The sequence below is a fragment of the Haliaeetus albicilla genome, chromosome 3 (assembly GCF_947461875.1).
Source record: "Haliaeetus albicilla chromosome 3, bHalAlb1.1, whole genome shotgun sequence".
Classification (NCBI taxonomy): Eukaryota; Metazoa; Chordata; class Aves; order Accipitriformes; family Accipitridae; genus Haliaeetus; species Haliaeetus albicilla.
The window spans coordinates 57,054,385-57,067,647 of NC_091485.1; the positions used below are offsets into that span (position 1 = coordinate 57,054,385).

Sequence of the window (13,263 nt, forward strand, 5' to 3'; positions counted from 1 at the left end):
CAGTAATGAGTGATCTTGAGCTGGGAAATGTTAATTCCAGACACATTTCATAGCACTTGTATTCAACCCTACTGCTTTTCCATCATAGCACGGTAAATAATAGAAAGTCAGCAGCATTCATCTTGCTGGAGAGGAGTATAGAACCACAGAATGTGGAGCAAATTTCTTCCACCATAGTAGATGAATAGAATCATGGAATCATAGAATCATTTAGGTTGGAAAAGACCATTAAGATCATTGAGTCCAACCATTAACACTACCAAGTTCATCACTAAACCATGACCCTAAGCGCCACATCTACACATATTTTATATACCTCCAGGGTATTGTTCTCTAGACCCTTCACCAGCTCCGTTGCCCTTCTCTGGATGTGCTCCCACACCTCAATGTCTTCCCTGCAGTGAGGGGCCCAAAACTAAACACAGTATTTGAGGAGCGGACTCACCAGTGCTGAGTACAGGGGGACAATCACTTCCCTAGTCCTACTGGCCACACTATTTCTGACACAAGCCAGGATGCTGTTGGCCTTCTTGGCCACCTGGACACACTGACTGCTCATATTCATCCAGCTGTCGACTAATACCCCCAGGTCCTTTTCTGCCAGGCAGCTTTCCAGCCACTCTTCCCCAAGCCTGTAACGTTGCATGGGATTGTTCTGCAGGATCCAGCACTTGGCCTTGTTGAAACTCCTACAGCTGGCCTCGGCCCATCAATCTAGCCTGTCCAGATCCCTCTGTAGAGCCTTCAGGTCTACCTGTGTCCCTGCTGACGAATACTTCTATAACCAGCCCTTTAAAATCTCTAGTAATGGACTCTCTCCCAAGCCTCCCTCTAGGCAAGCTACTCATATTTCATTATCGTAAACATTAGAAAACCTTGTTAAATAACTTCCTTGATCTTCTTTGCTTCATCTTCTTTGCCTGTCTGTTGTGGATCTAGCTAATAGCAGAACCTTCAATGAAATAATTGTTTCTCTTGTACAATGATCTGCATACTGGAAGACTACTATGTTCCACTCTTTCCTCAATCTTCCTCTTCCTTAAGCTGTGCAATTCTGTTTCTTTCAGCTCTTCCTCAGTGAAGACTTTTTCAAGATTCTGATCTTCTTTATCACTTTCCTCTGAAGTCTCTCCAGCTGTTACATGCTTTACTGGAAGGAACAATGTGATATTATCTTGTCATGTTCAGCTTGTCGTTCACCATATCATACATAATTGTTCCTGCAGAATTGTTAGATAATCTTTTGCTTTGTTTCCCCCATTATTTCTTCCTAAATTGAAATGTTTTGATGATAAATCATAATTACCTATGCGCTAAATACAATTTTCACTATTTTTCCACCCACCTTTCAGTAGTTCCCTGCAAATATCTCTTACTCAACCTCCGAGATTGTTGAATCAATGTAATTTCTCTCTATAACAGTGGAAAATATCCTTAGAGATAAAGAAAATAACTAAACATGAAAATATCTTTATTTCAGTAGGATTTTGGACACTGTTAGTGAGGAATCTTAGTTGACTCTTACTCAACTGTTACTAATCAGAATGACTTTCCCAAAGTCACACAACAAGCATTTTGATGTAACTAATGCAGCACAGAAATGGAGATCACATTTTTGACCAATTCATAAACCAACAGAGAAAAAAAATTAAACCTTGGAAAAACTAAAATACTCACCTAAGAACCATTTAAAATATGATATACTAAAGTATTTCTAAAAATCAATTTTTCATGGATAAAACACAACAAGTTTTTTTCTTTGTGTGTGTGAAAGGCACCAGCACAATTTCTTAATGTATAAAAGACATGTTTAAAATAATTGTTTCTAGTAGTTTTGAAAGGAATTTGCAAAAAAATTCACTGAAGGAAGTGTGTATCAGACAATATATCTACCTTCTATGCCGATGTTTTGTTACACAGTTCTGCAGTAAGCTTTTTCTCACTCCATGGATGAGCTAAGGTGAATAAATTTCTACAGGCCTATTGCTTCTGACCTGTAAGAGGACGTGTAAATGAGCTCTTTCACTTGCAGAGTGAGCCCCAGTCTAAAGGAATGTAAAATACTGCATCTGAGCTTTCAAGAAACAAGTTGCACACAGGAGACTTGCTGTGAAGGAGCTGTTGAAATGTAAGGTGCTAAGACTTTTATAACAAGGTAACCACATACATTGAGCCTTCAGTATGATTGATTGTGGTTTTGGTAGGTTTTTTTGTGGTTTTCCTTTTTTTTTTTTTCTTTGCAGTGGTGATGTATTGTATTTTGCTTTGTTTTCTGAGACAAACCTGCAGCTGGATTGTAGGAGGCAAAAAAGAGACAACTTGAACTGCTGACTGTTTCAGTGAGACTGAGGGTACAAAGGAACATCTCATATTTCATCTTCCCTCCAAAGATCAACTGGAGAGATTGAGGAGAGCAAGTGGGAATCAGGTCTGGGTGAGCAGTACCATTAGTCAGTGTAAATTATGAGTCAAGTACTAACCAATATTTTTTCTGGATAGCTACCCCATCCAATCATTCTCTCAAAGCCAGAGCAGGTGTATGAGAGTTGCATTTGATAAAGATTGATTCTACACATGTTAATCAAGGACAAGTTTCACATCAGGTTGATGTACCCTAGCAAGCCAGCTTACTTGGCTGCAATGTAGTCAGAAAAACTGTGAAAATTTCTTGAATTTCAGGTTTTCACTGAATCTGGTGTGGTTTCCTGGTTCCCTTTTGCTACACACCCATAGAATTGTTCTTCCCGGTGGCATGGTCAAGGATATGTCCATAAATTAAATGAATCCACTTCTCTTGTTGGCACTGTAGAGTTTATACATTTCTTTCTCCTAAGAAGGTGGACCAAAAAAGTAAATTTATCCTTTTTTTTTTTATTTTATTTTAATTTCTCACTATATCAGTCAGCTACTCCCTGCTTTCACTGGTTCCTGTCTTTCATGGGGCGAGGAGTTGACCTCAGTACTGGAAATTTTCTCTCCAGTCGTGTCAGTATGCAGAAGAAGATAATTTCTACATACATAGAAATAACAGATACACACATACACAGAAATACACACATACACAGAAATAACAGATATCTCAGTATGCTGAGATCAGACACTAAGGGAAGCTGGGAAAGACAGACATGTCACATCAACAGCGCTTTTCTTCTTCTGACTTAATCTCAGTACAGGGTTGTTTTCTGTCCTTTTTCTTCCTAATTTAACCATATTGTATTGAACTAGTTCTCCTGATATCAAGTCTAATTCTTTGTGGTTGTACAGGGACTAATGCAGAAAATCATGGGTTTAGCTTTAAAAGCATACATATTTTTCCATTGGAAATTTCTCAGGGGAAGTATCATCTATTTTATTCAGAAAATGAAACTCTCTCTGTAGAATAAAGTGGGGCCAAAATATGTCCTTTAGATAGATGCATTTAAATGGCATATTTAAAAACATGTAAAATTGTTATGGAAACAAACTCTGTGGTATTAATTTTGATAGAGTAAATGGACCCAGGGTCACAAAGGTGTTAAATTGATCATGTTGTTATAAAACAGTCACAAGTAGCTCAGATATTTGAGTACAGAGACACCTTGGATTGCTAATTCTCATGGTAAATAGACTGGAATATTTATGCCAAACACTGAAAAAAAGTTGATTAGACTGTACAGGAGGAAAAAACCCCCAACAAACCAAACCCAAACAAAATACAAAACATATGGTGTTTTCAAGCTGAATTAGGAAGCTGCCTGATTGTGGAAAGCAAATCTATTTGGGAGTCTCCTGAGTCTTTTTTGTCAGAGATGTTGGTTGGGGACTCTTGGTCTGGAAAGCATCCTTGTTAGTAGAGAATAAGCTGTTTCTGCTGGTGATTTGTATTAATCACTCTGAAGCAAAGGGTTGTTTTTATTCTTGTTCTTTCTTTGATAAAAGGAGAGAGGAGAGAAGGGAGGAGAGGTTAGGCAGTAGCAGGTGAGGTAATGGGGGCTTACTCCTGGTCCTGGGAGCTGAAGCAGCTTTTTATTCGTGGTGGATGGTCAGAGCTGCTGGGACAACCTCAGCTGCTGGCTTTGTGGGTCTGGCTCAGTTCCACAGCAGAGGTTGCAACCTGACATGTCCAGCTGGGCTCCCACTGCCTTTCCTGGAGTGGGCTTCTGGGGCTGCTCCATAGCAAGTGCAGAGTCATGGGAGATAAAACAGACCGAGGGGAGAGAAAAAGGCCATGGGGGTGGGGTGTGAAGGAGTGGTGGGAGGAAGGTAGTGCCAATGCAGTGGCATGTTGTAGGAGAGAGGAAGAGACTGGAATATGATCCCCAGTCCCTCCCCAGGTGAATGCTTCTGTGGTGCTGTAGTCCTACACATGGTTATGCATCTGGGATTGCTGTCTCTACCATTTCCAGGGTTTGGAGATTAGCTGTGCACACTGTCTGGAGGACTTAACTATGACGCTAACATTGAGAGTGTAGCCACAGAAGATTTTAATCATCACATAAATTCAGAAGTAGGACTAAAGACTTTTCTTAGGAGACTGTATTTCCCTCATCTTGGGTGGGGTTTGCTCTTTAAAGCTGCCTTAAGGGACTAGTTGAAATATATTTTTCTAATTCGTAGTTGAGAAGAGTATTCGGAAATATTAATTCATGTTGGAAAGCATGTTATCTCCATGCTCCATTGCTCTAGGCAGATCAGATGCACGAAGAAGCTCAACTGCACCCAGAGAGCAGGTCATGTCCTTGCAGAGCAGGAGGATGTGGTTCACATCTCATTCCCCAGTTCGGACTGTTTTGTTACCAGGATCCCCTTCATTCTCACTCAGCTCCAAGATGACATCTGTCTGGTTACCATCTTCCTATGGACTTTAGTTTCCTTTCAAAGACAACCTGGGCTGTGGACAGGGAGGAATTCTGTGGTGTGCTCTGATATCTTCCCAGCCAGAGTATTCAGGGGACGAGGGGTGTGGGGTGCACCCATCCTGCATCACGGCTGTAGCCAAGGGCTCTGCATAGAGAACAGCACTGATATCACCAGGAGGAGTAGAACTTGGCAGTGTCCTCAGGCATATCAGCTGCCTGTGGAGGGCAAGAAGAGGCAGAGCAAAGCATCACATTTCCTCACTGCAGGAGAAGAGTGCTGCGTGGCCTCGGAGTATGCCTATCTCATTACTGCAACCACAGGGAATGCTATGTCCTTCCTGGACAGCTTTCTTTTACACAGAAAGCAGAATTCTTCCTAAAGGGCTATATTATGTCCTCACAGCATCCTTTCTAGCAAGCATAAGGCTGAGAAGGCCTGGAAAGTATCCTTGCTTCAACTGAATGGTTAAACACATTCTTAGCTAATAAAAATGCAATATATGTTGATTTCAAACTTAATAACTTATCAAAACTGGGATTTCTATTGTGTTATAGGAAGTATCTACAAAAAAAGAGAGAAGGTGAAAGAAGTCCACAACCTGTGGTTACACAAGAACTCCTTTATCTCCATTTTTCTCAATGGCGATATGAGAGAAAGTTGTAATAATTAATTAAAATGGTATTGTTCATTGTAATCAAATTATACAGCTTTGCTGGCTGCTTTCTATAAACATTACACTACAGATTCTGAGGGGAAGCTGAAATGTAAACTGTGCTTTTTTACATAAACACTCACTAAGAGTCTTGCTTTTTTTTCCTAAAGACTCCACACCATCACTTGATTGAGAACCTAAATTAAATTGTTTGAAGACTGGATTTAACATTTTTCAGTACAGATAAACAACATACTTCAAAGTAAATGCTGTTACATGACATATGCAACCTTAGGAATATACCATTTTAATCATTACTGCTGACATTGCTTGTTTATCCTTGGTATAACATCATTAATTGAAGTGAAATTACCTTTGATTTTACAGACTTAAATAGGCAAATTAAAATTCTTAATTTCAAATATGTAAACAACTAAGTTTCATGTGTCTCTTATGAACATTGGAGGTGTTATTAAATGCCAATACTGACTTCATGTCTGGTTCCTGAACAGACTGAAAACTTGGGCGTGTTTTATGTGCAAAGCAAGAAGGTTGTTTGGGGCACGCTCTCTCTCGTTTCATTGCTTCTTGTGTGTGTTGCTTGAAGTCCTTTGTACCTACAGGTTTCTATGGCTGCTTGCTTTCTACAGTCATGTTTTAATCTCAAGGCAATCATTCTCCAACAGTATGAACAGGGACCCCCCAGTCTGTCCTGGGTAATCTTCTCGTATGCCCAGTTCAAAGTCAGTTTCTTGCTGGTATTTAGTGCAAAGCCTGAGATGGGGCACCCATGTTCTCACTCATGAAATATTTCTCAGTTTAGTTGTTGCCTTAATCTAAGCTAAGGTTCTTCAGACTGAAAAGATGTCTGTATTCTTCATGTCTGGAAGAGTGAAGCACTCTAATAATGTAAATGACTGTCACTGGCATATCTGGAAGAAATGGTATCGCAACACATCGTGTCTCGCGCCTCTGTCCTTCCACTCCATTCTCCTAAAGTGGCTTTTTATGACAAGTGTTGCAAAACAGAAGCCAGTATGAAACATGCTTCTGAGCAAAGTGACTCTGTGAAGCAGACAGAACCAGAGAACAAAAGGTTAGTTTTCTTGTAGAAAAGATAACAGCTTGAACCTCTCTCCCTCTTCTCTCCCCGCATTAGAAAAGGGTGCACTAGTGAGGTTAGGTCAGCACACACATGTTTTAAATTAGTGGTTTCTAAACAGGGAAGTGACAATTATTTGTTATGATTATTTGTCAAATAATCACATCTGTACTTAATTACCACGTATGTGCCAGTGTTTGCATTTCTCAGTAGGCTGAATTCAGTGAGAATAGCTTTAGATGGTAAAATGTGAGCCCCCATTTTAATGGGCACAAAAAATTTAACACAGTATACATTGTGTTAAAAGTTGTAAATAAAAGTCCCATATAGCCCTAATCAGTCTCACTCCTTATCTTTCATTTGCAATGTTTATGAAACACAGCAATGAATCTTACATAGTCTCTGTGATGTGGGTTTCTCTCATTCTCAAAGCCTTTTTATCAGATAAATTTTAGTCTTATTGTTTTATTACCAAATAGTGTTCTCTCTTTGTTAATACATACATAGCCTCACTGTACCAGGGCCAGGCTAATATTCTCAGTATTCATCTTATTTATTTGTTTCTTTCTTCTATCATTGCACGTAGTCCATTCCTTTAGAAACACACGTTTTCACCAATGGTTTAATTTCCAAGGTCAGCTGCAGTCTTATTTTAAGTATCACAAACTCAGCTTTTGAATACCAAAGAAAAAAATCTTTCAATGCTCATTTGAATAAAAATAGAGATTTTTCTTTGACATTGTTCTCCTTTAGAAATTCTTATCTCAGATTCCATCTGAAAGTATATTTGGGGAAAGGGAAATTGTAAGTATGCCTTTACATGAGTGCTTGTTTGCCCCAGAGGTGTTTGTGCTGTCATCTCTTAAAGTGCTTGAGTTTAGGAGTCACTCGGGGTCCAGGAAAACATAACATGTGTTTGAATTATTCCAAGGCTTTGGACTGAATCCTTGGATATGAGCGATGTCATCTCTCCTGCTCTGAAAGAACGCTTTCCCAGCTGCGTCGGGGGTTGTAACACCCTGTTATGTCATTCTTCCATGTCTTACAGGGAGCTGGGAGCGGGGGGAGATTTGTATCGCCATCCTGTTTGTGGTCATAGAGCATGTCTGTGACAAATACAGATAGGGAGACTCGGTGGGAGTCCCTGGCTGGACGAATGCCTCTGTGGTTTAGGCTTGTCTTAGCGCCATGTTTCCGTGTGGGGTCACGCTTTGGCAGAGTCCCACACAGTGGGAAGTTTGGGGTGTTGCCATTCAGCCCCATCCACGTACTTTTGCCTGCTTCTGGCATCTTTAAATGAACTAATTCAAGGGACAACAATTTGGCCTCTTCCTCTCAGACCCCACTATCTAGACCCTCTCTAGCCCAGGGCTGTGAGCTACAGCTGGGAGGGCAACAGCATGATACAGCACCCATGCCACCCAGCAGGTCCATGTGCATGTGGATTCTGCACAATTTCTTTTTGGGATAAGCGACCAGACAGAGGCTTCAAAATAAAACATTGGGTAATGTAGCAATGGGAATAGCTACAGGATTAAAAAAAGAGTTTTAGCATAGTTTGTTGTGTATCTGTGGAATTAGCAACCAACCATAGAGATGTGTGATGTTTGTCATCTGTAACAGCATAACCCCACATTCGTCACATATTTCCCTGCTCCTTTTTAGGTAAGCTGAGGGACCAGGGATGATCCCATGTGCTCTCCTGTGATGGTCTTACTCCAGCATCCAAAGGAACAAAATTAGCATTGATCCTTGATCAACACAGAGTCAATATCCTCTTGTTTAAGTCTTTTTTTGGCTTCTCAATTATCTTATTTCTGGTGTTAAATCATATTCTGCCAGTCTTAAAATTGAAGTTGGAAAATTTCTAACCTGGCAGTTGTCACCTTGCTGTTCAGCAAAGTGAATTCAAACCACCTAAGGTTTACGTGAAGTGAACCTAAAATTCTGTTTTCCAAACTCCTGAGCATGTGCTCTCATGAGTAGGTCATTGCTCCTAGGTAAACACCTCTCTGTGCTCCTCTGCGCATGCTTTGCAATCAGAGGGTGAGCTTTGCATTGGACTAAATTCTGTCCAAGGGAGCTAGGAGTTTAAGCATACCTATTGAACTGTTTTCCTGTGGGAATTTAGATTTAAATCAAGTATCTTTCACCAGGGCTTTGACATGCTTCATGATCCTGTTTAAGAAACTCGATTTTTTTGGCCCCCAAAGGTGGTATTGAATAATTTTTGGTGTATGAGAAGAGGTGATCTGAATCCTGAGACTTGTATGCCTGAATTCACTCTTGGTTTGAGCTTTGATGGAAATCATGTGGTCTGAATCCATTCACCCCTCAGGAGAAACAGCATCTCCCTTTCCAGAGGGAACAAATTGATGCATAAGGCAGAAAAGTGTTACTCTAAGAGCAAAAGGGAAAGGTGAAATTTGTCTTGTAGTGTTAATCAGATCTCTTCAGAAGATTTGCATGACTGAAATATTAAAAATAACGAGCTCTAATCTGTTAGGGAAAAAGGAAAGATACATTGTCTACTTTCATTTTTGCTCAGGATGAGGATTTCAATAGACACCACAGAATATAGTCACTTAGGTGGCAGCTAGTGTTAATCAGCAAATTACACCTGAAGACAGAACTACAGACTGAAGGTGAAACCTACATTATCATGGTGGAATTCAATCTGAGCTGCTGCTTGTACTGTTTTGTGGACTATATTTAAACTTAACAATTTTTGGAAATGATAGATGACTTTTATCAAATGAATGAGTTACAGTAAATACAGGATATTCTATTACTTCCCATATTGTCAGATAGGAAAGGATTAATCAAAAATCAAAACTTGTTGGATACTTAGATTATAAATATTGTAAATGAATTAAGGCAAATGACCTCATATAAATAAACATGTAATGCCATAAGAGACTTTAATTTCTCAAAGCTGAAATTGATTATGAGTCAAATTATCCAAAAGAAAATTTAAACAGAAAAATATGATTCATATCTGAAAATGCAGAAAAAAAACTTTACTGAATTCCTCAGAAACCACAATCTGGAAAAAAAAAAGTCTTGGCTGATCAAAAAAATCCAACTCATAAGCATAAGAACCTGGTGTAGAGAGAAAATGGAATTATCTAAGTTGAATTTTATAGCAATGTCTATAAGAGTCAGGAACTGGAGACAATGATTCTTCTCTTCAGAAGCTTATACCTGGATTGAAACATAGAGGGTACTATTGAAACTGCTAAATGAAAGAAAAAGTATTAGCCCAGCAAAGTAAAGTAGAACTCAAAGTAATTTTCATACAGGATGTTAGAAAAGGAAAATTAGAATAGTAATATTGGATTAAATAATAATGCAGAAAATTTGAAAGTGTTATTTCAATTATTATTTATCTTTAGGTTAAAATAATGGGATTGTATCACATAATGGCACACATGTGCTTTCTTTTCCACTAGAATCTTAGCAGGATGTCATAAGGTAATTACTAAATTTTAGGTATTTTTAAATTACTGGTCCGAATAAACTGTGTCCAAGAGATTGAAAAGATATGGCTTGAGACCTGTCTCATTTATTCATATTTATTTTCAGTAAACCAGGGAACACTGAGAAAAATCCAAACTAAGCTAATGTCAAGCCAAAATTGGGATATGAAAAAATCTGAATAATTCATAGACCTGTCATCATAACTTTGATAAATGACGGGATGGTAATCAATTAATAAAGAATTAAGGGGTGGTGGGTGGGCAGTAAAATTAACAATAGTCAGCATGGGATTGTAGATTTATTCATATTAACATTGTATAATCACTTTAGTCAATAGAATATTAAAGACATAGTATATTAAATGTTCTATTAAATACTTGAATTATTACACCACTGTGGTTTCATTTAGGAAACTAGAGTGTTACAAATGATATATTTTAAATGGATTAAACCCTGACTAAATATGAATGTAAATTGGGATTTATTACTGGCATAGAAGGGGAGCTTGTATCAAAATTAATTTTGTTGGAACGGCATTTGGTCCCAGGGTTTTAAAAATTATCATAAATGACTTGTAAGAAACATAAAGTCATCACTGATTTTAGTTACATATGATTCCAGGCTTAGGTGAGAGCTAAAGTAACTCGCTAGAGAGGTGTGGATCACCTTGTAGATGAGAGCCAACCTATAGTATGCAGCTCTATTTCATGGCCAAAGGAGAAACGCATGTTCACAGGAACCAAAAAAGTAGGTCATGGTTACAATATTGATGACTTTTTGAAGGAGCAAAGACTAAATTGACTTGGTCATGGTGGATAAGCACAGTTAGTTCCCTGTACAGTCTTCAAGCTTTTCTCTGACTGAAGCTGTTAATGCAATCTTTATGTTTTATATAAAAAGCTGAATATTAGGGAATAGGTACATGATGTACAGCTTAGTATTTCATGCTTCTGCACTCCTCATAGATATTCAGATTTAGTATATGTAATTTAAGAAAGATACTGAAATATTGCATGAGGTTCCAAAACCATTCAGAGAGTACTTAATTTTTTAAAAAGTTATACCTTATAGTAAGAGATTGAAAAATACACTGTTTATCAAGGAGAAAATTACATGGTGATTGAACACTGTTTTTAAGCATTCTATAAGAAGAGTTCTATCCCACAAGTGGATGGCTGTAGTGTAACAGAAAAAGATATTACAAAACCAAATGGATAGAAGTCAATAGTAGGAAAATTCACTTTAAAACAAAATGTCAATACTTATGAGTGAGTGATATGAAAATTTGAATATTTATGTAAAAGAGCAATTTGATAATGTAATGTGATATACAGAAGTAATATGAAAGTAATATGATAAAAGTTAAGCAGTATTGGGAAATTCTCAAGTCTTATAAAAAAACCTCTGTCTCTGGACATTTTAAAATCATACTTGTTCATCAGCAAGTTTCAGTTACAATATGATACAATACAATCATGAAGTCATATGGCCAAAATTGTGTAGTAGTCCTTCTACTTCACAAGATTCTTCACAGTCATAGTAGTCTATGTTTACACCTATGACTTGGTGAAAGCAAGGCCTTGGTCAAGCTAACCAAATCAGAAAAGCATTTGTCTTTTCGTGACAGAACTAAACTTTCTGATTGAATGTTACTAATACTCACTAATAAAGCTATGGGGCTCTTCAGTGGTAACACACAACTCTAAAATGCCTGCTAGGGTTCCTGTTAAAATACATTATAATTCTTTACATTATCTGAACTTCAACTGCAACTTCTCCAAGGTGAAAACTTGCAATTTTTAACTGCATTATAATTTTAATTATAAACACTTTATAAGAATAATTCCTTAAAACTGAAATTGTATATTATGCAATCTTGGTTTTTTCATGTTTATGCAACCTCACCCAGTGACTGTGGTCTGAGCATAATTACTCTAATCACAGTTTCTTATGTGTCCTGGTTTTTCCTCTGTGTGCCATATATCTGTTCTGATGACACAAAGGGCATCAGATTTAATTTGTGAAAGACCTCTTGAGTGTTTTAAAACTTTCACATTGGTACAGTGGTTGTCATTACAAAATGGTACCTAATATATCACTCCCTCCCTATACTTCCAACAGAAAATAACTGTGTATTTGTTGGCAGATGTTGATTTCTTAATTGCTCCCAATAGCAGTTCCTTCATGTAACGCAATTTTAGGGCCAAAATTTGCCCTTAGATGAACTTGTCTTCAGTGGTTTTGAGCCTGCAGTTGGCTTCTAACACTAGCAGACTCTTTCAAAGGTAAATGTTATGCCTGTATTTGGAGCTCTCCTTTAACCTTGGCAGATAAAGGGTTATGCTCTGTCTTGGTACATATGTGCACCAGTTGCTTCAGGAATGATAAGTGATCAAGACCCTTAGACAATTCAGGTCAGTTCTGAAAGATAAGTGGGATTAACCCATTTTTAAGACACAGAGATCTAGAATAGCCTTTTTAGAAGAAGAGTTTGGTCAAAACCTCAAAAACTTAGCAAAAAAGACAACTGAGAAGATCTATGACTAGAGATACCATAAAAGTACAAACAACGAGAAGGTGGTGAATACTTACTAGCCCTCATATTAGGAGAATAAAGAAGTGTAATCAGGAGTCAGGTTTAAGAACAAACGGAAGACACAGTTGTTCACATCCATCTTCATCTATGGAGCTCATTGCCATGAAGTGTACAGGATGCCAAAAGTATAAATGGTTCAAAAAGTTATTAGGTACAATCATGAGAAAGTTCATGGAGTGTTATTAAATGTGGATGAAAGGTTGCAACCTCTGGCTCAGGATTTCCCTAAATCACAGATTGCCAGCAGCTGAGATGATATGCCATGGGGACTATTATTTTATACTCACTCAATTTTTATTCCTTTTCCTGAAATAACTGCTACTGGCAGTGTCAGAGACAGGATCTTGGGCTAGAAGAACCTTTAGTCTGATCCACGACAGCCATGCTTATAAGAGCCCAGACAGGGCTTTTTCTAAGTAACAGGGCTTTTTCTAAGAAAGAAGATCCCAGACTACTTTATTGCACCTGTGACATCCCATGCTAAATGGTAAAACATCATTTACTATTGCAAGACACCTAAAACCAGGGCAAGAGTAGTTCAAAGTAAGAGCCTTATCTATGACTTATTTCCCTTTTATCAATTCTGGTTAAATC

The 13,263-nt window shown here is 38.1% G+C and overlaps 1 long non-coding RNA gene across 1 annotated transcript in view; it reads left to right on the forward strand.

Moving 5' to 3' along the window:
* Positions 1-2,043: 2,043 nt before the first annotated feature.
* LOC138684600 (uncharacterized) overlaps positions 2,044-13,263 on the forward strand; it is a 28,849-nt gene continuing 17,629 nt past the window's right edge. The window contains exon 1 of the long non-coding RNA XR_011323849.1: positions 2,044-2,434. This is a non-coding gene — a long non-coding RNA (uncharacterized lncRNA). The remainder of the gene's footprint in view (positions 2,435-13,263) is intronic.